The following is a 9686-nucleotide window of genomic DNA, read 5'->3' as shown; positions in this document are numbered from 1 at the left end:
CTGGGAAGTCTGACCTGTGCCGAGGCCAGACGTGAACTGCAGGAAGCAACAACAATGACAACAACAGCAACAACAACAACAACAACAATAGTAACAAGAAGAAGCAGACAGAAACAGTAACAAATAAGGCAGTCCCCAACCTATGCCCACCCTGCGCCCGCTCCAAATGCGTTTTGGCGCAGACAAAAATTATCGATCCAGCCGAAAAAAACCCACGCACACACATACTTATACATTATTGTCTGTGTGTGTGTGTGTGTGTGTGTATGTATTATTTAAGCAGCCCAAAGTAAAACACTTGAGCCGCTGCCACCCAAAGAAAGAAAAAAAGTAAAAAGCAAAGGCAAGAAAAACTCAAACATAAAAGTGGAGGACGCAACTTTACGCTGGGCTTCTACGTCAAGGGAGCGGAGTGTGTGTGTGTGTATGTGTGTGTGTGTGTGTGTGGCGGGTGAAGTGGTAGGGGAGGGGTGTGGCAACAACGTCTGCGTGGGGTTGCCCAACGAAATGCGCCGTGATTGTTGTTGTTGCCTTGGCAGAAAGTCAACGCTTGTGCAATTTATAAAATAATCATGACCTAACACAATAAGCTGTAAATAACTGGCCATGTTCTTGTGCATATTGTATTCCCATTGCCCACCTGCTCTGCCCACAGGCTCCCCTCTCTCTGACAGCACACAACTGCCTGCTTATGTGCACGTGTGTGTGTAGAATCTGCTATACATTGGTTAGGTGTGCTATGAATAGCACACTTGCTCCCGCTCTCTCTCTCTCTCTCTCTCTCTCTCTCTCTAGCTCTCTATCACACACTTTGACTGATAATGCTCTCTTGGCCGCGCTCGTCAGCGTAAGCAGTCGTGGCCGAGTGGTTAAGGCGTCTGACTCGAAATCAGATTCCCTCTGGGAGCGTAGGTTCGAATCCTACCGGCTGCGGCAAATAGTAAATTTATTTTTAATAGATTAATAATTATAAATAATAATTTCTGACATTTGCTGTGCTTAACTTATTTGTTATGCCACAAAAAATATACCTTCCGAATTATTGTAATAGAAACACACCTCAGTCTAGTTGCTATTTTCAATTTTAATTAGTTCTTAGTTCTTATCTTCTTTTAGTAGTCTTATTTGCTTTGCCATTTGCAAAGCTCCATAAATCCATAAGGCGCGAATTTGTAGATAGCCATCTTTCTAATCTATTATAAGACATTTAATAAAATTTAAATATCAACTTCGAAATGCGAAAGACATTAAAAGATACATTTTTTTAGATAATTACAACTTATCCGCTTTTTGAATTGATTGTAAAAGCGTACAAGACAGGTTTGTCCGATCGCAGCAACTCGGTAAATGGGAAAGGTAAGGCTAATTTGCAACTAGGTTTAACCTCATGTTAAATTTAATGCAATGAGCCTCAGCAAGTGTTTGGTAGATTTGTTAAATGTGGCTTCGAATGCTTTTGCTTTAGATAGTGCGTTTTTTCTGGCTAAGAGTTTGGCATAAGAAATTTATATTGCAAATCTTTTATTTATTCCTTTCTTTCACTTTCTCTCTCTCTCTCTCTCTTTATCCCTCGCTCTCCTTTTTTCTCTCCTTTTTCTCTGCTTAAATTTGAGTGCTGCATGGTTGAGTATACTTACAAATATATATTTATGGTAACCGCGTGTCACATAATCAAACTTGGCAATCGTGGCGGCGGCATCAAGCGCACTTGGACTTGGACTTGGACATCGACAACGAGCCACAGACCAGAGATCCCAAGAGACCACAGACCAAAAAGAATAACGGCCAAAAAAAAAGTTAAGAAAAAACGAAGAAGAAACAACTTCAAGACGTCGACCACCAACGACATGCAAATGTAACTGTGACTGTAGATGCGAGTGTGTGTGTGTGTGTGTGTGTGTGTGTGTGTGTGTGTGTGTGTGTGTGTGTGTGTGTGTGTGTGTATCGCTTGGCTGATCATTGTTAAGATCAACGACGCTAGCCATGAATGGGAAACTGAAGCTGAAGTCCGAAAGGCGGCGCGGCGCATGAATAAAGCAGTCAGTTAGTCAGTTGGTTATACATTTTCTGCCCGTACTCCTGTTGCCAGCTAAACAATAACAACAACAACAACAACAACAATAACAACAATCTACTCGGCTGCACTTAATTTCAGCGCTTAACAGACAATTAAAATCCAATTAATTCTGACGTTTATTATGCTAAGCCGTCTGTGTGTAGACGGTGTGGATGTAAACGTGGCTGTAAACGTCGCTGTAACTGTGGCAGTGGCTGCCACTGCCACTGCCACAACCACTGCCACTGCCACTGTGGCAGCATTAACTGTGGATGCACTTGCGCCCGTGCTGGATCTGTAGGACCGTAGGACAACAGGTTCACATAAATTCATGGGGCCTCCAGCTACAGCAACAACTGCAACCACAAGCTAAAGTTGCAGCAGCAACATGTTGCCAGCACTGACACACACACACGCACACACACACACACACACACACACACACATACATTGCAGTTAATTTGCAGCCTGTGCAGATAGATTTGTTTTAATAGCTGCAACAAGTTATGCGATAGATTTCATTTGTGCCACACTGCAGCGTCGGCAGCGACTGCAGCAACTGATGTTGCAAGCAGATTGCTGCTCAACATGTCAGCGGCAATTGAAGTTCATGTTGCCACAATTAGTCGGCGGGTGGACGGACGCACGTTGGAGCCAAGAACTGCACTTGTGCTGCATGTGGAATGCAAGCCATTGATGTATGCATGCGCTCGGTTGCATGCAACATGTAAAGGGAGCAGCAGCTCCACACCGATTGATTAATGGGATTTATTTAAGAAATACACATAACCAATTAGTTGAATAACTTTCGTTAATATATATAAATAACAATAATAATAATATAAATATATCAGAAATATAAAAGTCAACAGTTTTGTAGATAAGCCGATAAGATAAGGCAGAGAGAAGCTGGAAATTGCAGAGTTTTTCTTACACCCACTTAAATTTTTGACCTACATAATAAAATAGCTCATTTCGATCTAATTTTGCACATATTCAAAATAAAACTCATGAATGGTGTCTCGTAAGACATGAAAGTTGTGCATGCAATAACTGAATTTTCGACCGATCTATGACAGATTAAGAATATAGTTGTTTGATACGCTTGCTTCCTATATACTTATATTCTGCCTACAATAGAAAGACGGACTTGTCTAAAGTTCCATGACTATATTCAAAAGATTAAGAGATTGGCTTACATCTTTGTTCTTTTCTAGCAGGGGGGGGAGGGGGGAGAGAGAGAGAGAGAGAGAGAGGATGCCTTCTGACACTTCGCCTTCGCAATGTGGCCCATCGGACCTATCTCCACTTCGGAAAGACTTTCGCATTACTTTGAAGTGGAGCCTATTTTGTGTTTCATCTTTTGTCTGCGTCTAGACTGCGCTCTTGTTATGTCCTGTTTATGTCCTTTTGCTTTGAACTAAGGATATCGCCTATAAAAGCCGCAAAATGCCTTCATTTCTCCATGATGCTGGTCATATTTTTTTTTACTTTTAGTGTCATTGAAAATGGCCCTTTAACTATATTTACAGTTCGCACACCAAAATAGAAGCCTGCCCACCAATATTCGCCTGAATATTTTAAAAAACATTCTCTAAAGTTCTACATATATTTATGTATATTTCATATATTGTTACATGCGCACAGAATATGCATTAAATAATCTATTAGTTAAACAGGCCACAAACGAAGCAATGTTGCAATTTGAAATGTTGCCAGCAACATGTTGCCAGCCCAACGGGCATGGCGTTCAATGAACTTGCCAATGTAGTTGGGCTGCGTGTGTATACGCTGCGTATACGCAATGGCCACGCATCAGCTGTTCGCAGGACATTTTGATTTACGCCGAAGTGAGTGCGCGCGGGTTCAATGCACTCGTCGCAGTGCAGCCGGACCGACAGGCAGGCAGCTCGTCAGCCGTTGTTAGCCTGCGTCCTGTAGGGATAATCCAGCGGCAGCGGGACACGCACACACGTGCCTCGGCTACGGGCTAAGCAGCGGGCCAATGGCTTTTTTGGGCTTCGTAGGGCTTCGTGCAGCTTTGTTGTTGCCTTTTCGGCTGTCGGCATCGTTTGTTTTCGGGTGTCAATGTCCTGCGTGCGGCTGCTGCTGCTGTTGTTGTTGTTGTTGCTGCTGCTGCTGCTATCCTGCTGCAGGCAGCAAATTTCAATTCGCGTTGCGTTGCGTTACGCTGCTGCTCGTCGACGTCGTCACATTTTATTAGCCTGTTTGCTGCAGGACATTGAACGTCTGTGCCGGCAGCAGGCCTGCTCCTTGCCTGCGTCCTTTGTGTCGCAATAAATAACATGCACACACACACGCTGCTTGCAATTTTCGGGTTAGGTGTAGGTGCATTGAACTGCGCTCCTTTCGGCTTTCGGGCTTTCGGGCTTTCGGGCTTTGGCTCAAACAATGGGCATATCCTTGACGCTGCCACCGACGCCTGGCACCGTTATGTTTCGCTGTGGGCCGCCTTAGCGGATTAATCTGCGTGTCATTGCCGTTTGGCCAAGGGTGAGCGGCTCAGGAACCGCTGGGCAGCTGCTAGTCGCTAGTCGCTAGTCGCTGCCTTACCCTCTAACGGGAACACTTAACCCTAAGCACCATTTCTTGCTGTGGAGGCGGCCCTAATGATGATGAAGCGACGGCAGCAGCGGCCCAAAATGCAGCAACAATGGGCAACAACAACAACAACAACGGGCGTAACAAACAACTGCCATCATTGTCAGAGCTGTTGTTATTGCTTTTGCTGCGCGCCGTCTCCTTGATGCGTCCTTCAGGAGCTCTCTGGCGCATGACTTTTCGCTGCCACACACCAAACTTGCAACTTGTCGCAAAACTTTGCCACACTTTTTTACACATTTTTTTTGCTTCGCTTGCTTCTTTTTTTTGTTGTTGTTCTTCTTCTGTTGCAGATGCAGTTGTCGTTGCTGCCAGGCGTTGCACGTCAGAGTTTGTCTATGTCCTCGCTGAGGGTAGCCCAACTTAGTCTTCATGTTTGTCCCACAGCAGCAGAGAAATTTGTAAAATGTATTGTTTGTCAAAGCTGCAAACTGGATTTTAGACCAGCCGCCGTTTATTTATTAATTTACATGCAATTTGAAAATATTTTAACAAAACTTTTAGGCTCTTACGATGCGTATATTCACTTAGTATATAAATGAAGCTATGGAAATATTTATAAATAATTGATTTACTATATGTTAAATCGATTAAATCTATTTGAAATTCAAGATAATCTTCAGAATTAAAGTTCGAGACGAGAAAGAAACAGGCTTACGATCCGAATCCTGAGGCGAGGCATTTGGTTTGGGCTAGCATTGTTTCGAACCAGCATTTATTTGAACCAGCATTGGCTTAAGCCGGCATTTGTGTGAACCGGCTTTGGTTTCAAGCAGAATTCGTGTGAACCAGCATTGGATTAACCAGGTATGGTTTATTTTTTATGAAGAATGGGAACTTTGCCAATCTTTCTTTAAAGAAATTTTGAAATTCTTCTAGCTTAGCTGTCAGATAATTTAAGTAGCAGAAGTTCGAATGTTGTCTTTTAAGCTCTTTAAAACTAGTTTTGACTCTTCTCGGTTCATATTAGACTAATCGTAAAGTCGGAATAATAGATACATAGATTAAGAAAAAGAAATAGATATCTATAAAGATATACCTCAAGACATTTTTCCTAGATGCAAACTAAGATATATCCATGGCTAATAGAATATTAGCGTTTCGGTCTGAAAAGGTTATTTTCTTGGTTTTTTCTATTTGGGATGCCCTTTCGGGTAAGGCTGGGAATTGTTGTTTGGATATAAAATGCCTTTGGGGCATTTAGATAAAAAATGCATGTAGCCAAAGGTACATATAGAACGCATAAACTAAAGCAGCTAAACAGAAAGCAGGGGTCCGAAATAGAAGCAGAGGGAGAGAGAGGGAAAGAGAGAGCGAGACAGAGAAAGAGAGAGAGTGAGACAGGGTCGAAGTTAGATATAGAGAAAGCGCAAGTTGCACTTGAGAGCACACAGAAAATCACAAGACGCACATAAAATGTAAGACAAGAACTGTAATAGAATTTACAAGTAATGCCAAAGAAACGTTCGCATTTTTGCTATACAAATTTTTAACTAATTCTGTATTATTATAAATTTATAAAATTATGTCTGAAATTGTATTTTTTTTTGTGGAATCTTTAAATGCTTTTTATCAGAAGCTTCAGATTCCGGGCTTAAGGAATATGTGATGATAGGCCGAAAGTCGGGTTAGTTGATTATAAATCTTTAAATAGATGCTGAGCAATGCTAGAGTATGTTATTATCGATAGCCGATAGAACGCACTCTACCAGCAAATCAGCTGCAGCAGCCGTAGACTGCATTCAATAATAATTGCAAGGACTATGAAGTTAAAACTTCTTAAGTTTGCCACATGAAAAGGTGCTCTAGAGAACGGATCGGATGGGTTGATTTTTGAGCTTTAAAAAGATCATGAAATATGCTAGAGTATGTTATCGTCGATAGTTTTTCTTATCGATAGACGTACTCTACCAGCAAATCAGCTCCAGCAGCCGTAGACTGCATTCAATACTAATTGTAAGGATTTTGAAGTAAAAACTTCTTAAGTTTGCCACATGAAAAGGTGTTTTCTTGCAGTTGCCTGGATATGTAGTCGAGCAGAAAGAGAAAAACGTTTGCCAATTATGCTAACTCCTTCGTTTTTTTCTGCTGCTATTGAGCTCGAACAAGTTGAAGCCCTCTATTAAGCAGGAACTGGCAGCTCGGTTCAACAGTTAACATCAGAAAGAATGTCGCTGCCCGGCTAATCTGTAAGGGTTCTTACGCTTTTTACAAGAAAAGTAGTAGCTGCCAGGCGATTGTTGTGGGGGATGCGGGAAAATGGTTAACTTGGCAGCTAAACGCTTGGAACATCCTATTCATCAGCTGAAAGGCACCGCTATGGATGGGAAAGCAGCGCAAATATTATAAAATAATAAAGCGGCTTGCCGACGATGCTAATGCCGTTGAAAGATACATCTGTATCCCACAGATAGCCGACGCCAAATGTGAAATTATGCTTTAAGAACGAGCATGTACGTACACTGAGAGAAAGCTGGGTGACTACTGTGACTAGCAAATGATTTTAAGAAGCGTCTCGAACGGAGATAGTAAAAAAAGATTCGATTTATTATGGTTTCAAATTGTACAATATTTCATCAGAGAGCTTTCAAAGCTCATTAAAGCTTATTCGATATGTGCGTGTTAAAGTGTATAATATGGATATAATATATGTAATAGCACATAACATTGTTAACATTTTTGTTTATGTAAAGCTTAAAGAGCTTTCAGAGCTCATTAAGTGCAACAGCACTAACTTATTTGAAAGCTTTTTTCGTGCAATATTTAAACAGGATTGGTTTTAACAAAGTAATTATAGCTGGGAGTGCTGATTAAAGTTTCTGAACCTGATTTGCAATGTATTATTTTAAGAGCTATGATAGCACATGAAAGCTTATGCAGCGTGCGAGCTAAAATGAATTCAGCGTTCATATTGCAATTCATATAGATTTGATGTTTTTAAAGGGCTTTTACAGAATAAAAAGTCGAGCTAATTTGTAATATATTATTTCGAGAGCTTTGAAAGCACAGGAAAGCTCTTTCAATGTGGGAGGTAAACTGAACTTCGCAAATTTTTTTCCATTCAATATTTAAACTTGATTGGATTATGAAAGCAAATATAGTTGGGAATGTTGATGAACGCTTATGCAGCTAATTTAAAATGTAATATTGCATGTTTTTTTTAATTCTTTCATTGTTTAAGCTTGTTTAACTTAGCTCATACAGCTTTTACTGTACTGCAAAGTTACTGTTAAGTTTGAATTTTTTTGAAAGCACAAAATGTTATTAGGGAGTTTTTTATGCATGTGCAATAAATATTATTGAGCAAAAGCTGTAGTACAATAAACAAGTCTCTTATTTCTATTTTCCGTTTAAGGCAATTCAAAATTATCTAGAACTTATAAGAATTGGAATGCGTTTTTCTAGCTGTATATTCTTGAGTATTTAGCAGATATTTATGCTTTGAGCTTTTTATGCAGTTGTTGTCTTGGAGTTTTTTCATGTATGTGTGCTCTTTTTGTGGACTCTGTTGACTCGCAAAAATGTCGTCATATTGGCATTGTCAACGCTTTGGGAGTCGCTCATAATCCGTTATTAATTGCCCGGCGACATGTTAGGGTGGAGCGCAGGCAACTCCAGAACACACACAAACACATGTAGCCTGTAAGTATCTATAAGATACGCCTTGTATATACAGATTGCAAGCACATCTCTATATATATATCAAGCTGTGCGTGTGTGTAAAATGCACATTTGTCTGTTTGCCTGGATGCGCTTCATTCACCAGCTAAACTTTTGCCACTCTGTCAAAGTATCTGTATCTTGTGCATTTGTATCTGCAACCTGCAACTGGCTGTCTGTGTGTGTGGGTTTTTGCGCACTGTGCCCTGCACTTGTATAATTTATTTACTGAAGACACGCAAAATTATTTTATGCAAATGATTTTTTGCCCGCCAAGTATTCTTTTAAACATTTGCGTTGACTCAGCACACCCTTCCTCCCCCTCTCTCTCGCTATCCGTGTGGGCGTGTCCGTTTTGCGGGCGTTTAACTTTTCACTCAGCTTTATGAAGTGGTCATGCAAACTATGCACACACTCAACACACACAACACACACACACATGCATCGGTTTCATACATGTGTATTTGTAGTGTGCTTGTGCTTGGGGTGTGAAAATGGCGTTTTGCTTCTGGCACCGCCATAGCTGTAATAAGTATGTGAGAGTAACACGCCTAGGACTAGGAATATAGCCCGGTTTATAGGTGCATTTTGTATGCCATGTTCTGTGCACATTTAACTGTGGCAGCGCGCCAGCCCTGGCTGTGTCATATTCATATGCCTCGGTGGGAGGGTGCCAGAGCTTGTTGCCATTAAGTTGTCAATATTTTAGATTCCATGTAAACTTAACCATCCAATACCATCAGTTGCTTTGAGTGCTTCCAATTGGAAGTGTGTTGCAGCAGAATGTGTTGCAACTTTCCAACTGTCTTAGTCTTAGTTATTGTTGGTTGGAATAGTCAGGTAGTTTGCTCATAATATACATATATCTTTTAATTTTTGCTCACAATCTGATAGACATTGGGTTGCATACATAGTTCTCATGGCTTTATAAAACGGGCAAGCCTTTATCTTGATATATTTGTAAATGTTATATGTTTTAAATATAATTGTTAAATACTCAATTTATGAAAATGTCTTTTTGAGAGTCCTATGAAAATCAAAAATAGTTTTCAAAACTTTAGCTTTAATCGTACTGATTACTTTTTATATTTCTTTTTGGAAGTGTACTTGTTCCTTTAGAGATTATTATTTTTCAATCTCAATGTCAAATATTTTATTTACTTTAAAGCCAGATTTTTTCAATTTCAATGCAAAATATGTTTATTTTCTTAGCAACTTTCCTTCTTTGATTTCAATGCAAAATATTATATTTATGTTGCAGTCATTTTTTTAACAATTATTTTGTAAAATAATTTATTGCATGTTTAGTAACTTGACTTTATTTTAATGCAAATTATTTTAATTCAAT

At 40.1% G+C, this 9686-nt stretch overlaps 1 non-coding gene across 1 annotated transcript; it reads left to right on the top strand.

Annotated features, from left to right (window-relative positions):
• Window positions 1-851: 851 nt before the first annotated feature.
• On the top strand, window positions 852-933 carry Trnas-cga. The gene has a single exon. It is a non-coding gene; the product is annotated as a tRNA-Ser (tRNA).
• Window positions 934-9686: the final 8753 nt, after the last annotated feature.

This window comes from Drosophila novamexicana, unplaced genomic scaffold (genome assembly GCF_003285875.2).
Source record: "Drosophila novamexicana strain 15010-1031.04,08,12 unplaced genomic scaffold, DnovRS2.1 tig00000932-arrow-arrow-pilon, whole genome shotgun sequence".
Classification (NCBI taxonomy): Eukaryota; Metazoa; Arthropoda; class Insecta; order Diptera; family Drosophilidae; genus Drosophila; species Drosophila novamexicana.
The sequence above is the reverse complement of the archived record's forward strand: the minus strand, read 5'-3'. Positions and strand labels throughout refer to the sequence as shown.